Source organism: Arachis duranensis, chromosome 10 (assembly GCF_000817695.3).
Source record: "Arachis duranensis cultivar V14167 chromosome 10, aradu.V14167.gnm2.J7QH, whole genome shotgun sequence".
Taxonomy (NCBI): Eukaryota; Viridiplantae; Streptophyta; class Magnoliopsida; order Fabales; family Fabaceae; genus Arachis; species Arachis duranensis.
The window spans coordinates 19,295,212-19,296,443 of record NC_029781.3 but is presented as its reverse complement, the minus strand read 5'-3'; positions in this window follow the sequence as shown (position 1 = coordinate 19,296,443).

The window sequence follows — 1,232 nt, the reverse complement described above, 5'->3', positions numbered from 1 at the left end:
CTAATTAAATATTGATTAAATTTTAATAAAAATATTAATTTTTTAAACTTTTTCTATAATTAAATTACTTCTTGAATATTTGACATACAGCTGTTACGCATATTGAGTATAATATTAATTTTTAAATTTTAATTTTAAATAATAAATATAAGAAATTAATTTTTAACTCTCACTTTATAAAAAATTTAAAATTTAAGATTTAAGATTTTAAATTTAAAATTTAGAATAAAAAAATAATTTTAACAAAATTTGATTAATATTAACTAAAAAAGTAATTAATTTCCTAGTTAAATTCAATTATATTTTAGTATAGGAGAGAAATTGAACATGTGAATCATGCTTCCATTCAATTTTTTATTTTTCTATTGTTCTCGATCTGAGATGCATGCAGGCACCATCAATGTTGTATTTATTTTCCCCCTCCTTTGTAGATGGTCAATTTGTACATGTTATTATTCTATACATTGCTTCAGTCAATAATACAATAATACACAAACGTGCAATGCATGATATAATATGATATAACCCTTTAGCAACATGAATATAAAGATTAACATATTATTGGAGTTAATTTTTATTTTCGTGAATCATTTTACGAAAAAATATAAAATATACACCCCTGCAAAAATTTACTTGTTACTATAAAGAGTTTAAAAAGTTGTTCTAAATGGTTCTAATTAAGCATATAGATTTTGGGAATAAATTTTAAATAAATATCACCGGATTTACATACATTAAAAAAAAGTTAAATATAAAAATAAATTGCATTTGGAACCATTTCAATTAGAATTTTTTTAATTTTTTATGCAAAAAATTCTGTTATAAAAATAAATCTTATTTGATTAATAATACTGTTAGAAATCAAGAGAGAAAACTAAAACAATAAATTATATCTTCAAATGTGTTGATAATGAAAGAATACAAAACTATTTATAGAAATATAATCAACTACTATCATAAATAAATTTACATACAGCTACTCATTACTACTAATCTAATTCTCAACTACTCAATATTCTTTGATAAATACAATATAGATATTGAAGGCTCAACTGAACCATTCTTCAAAATTTGCGAATCCAAAATCTTCTTGGGGCAATTGTTTACAGGATACATGGCAATTTTAAATTGTCTAGGAACGTTGGGTAGATGGGAATCCTGCTGAGTTGTTCCTTGGAACACGTGATGAAATAGTAGTGTAAACTGAGTTATAAAAAATAGTACCCGTATAT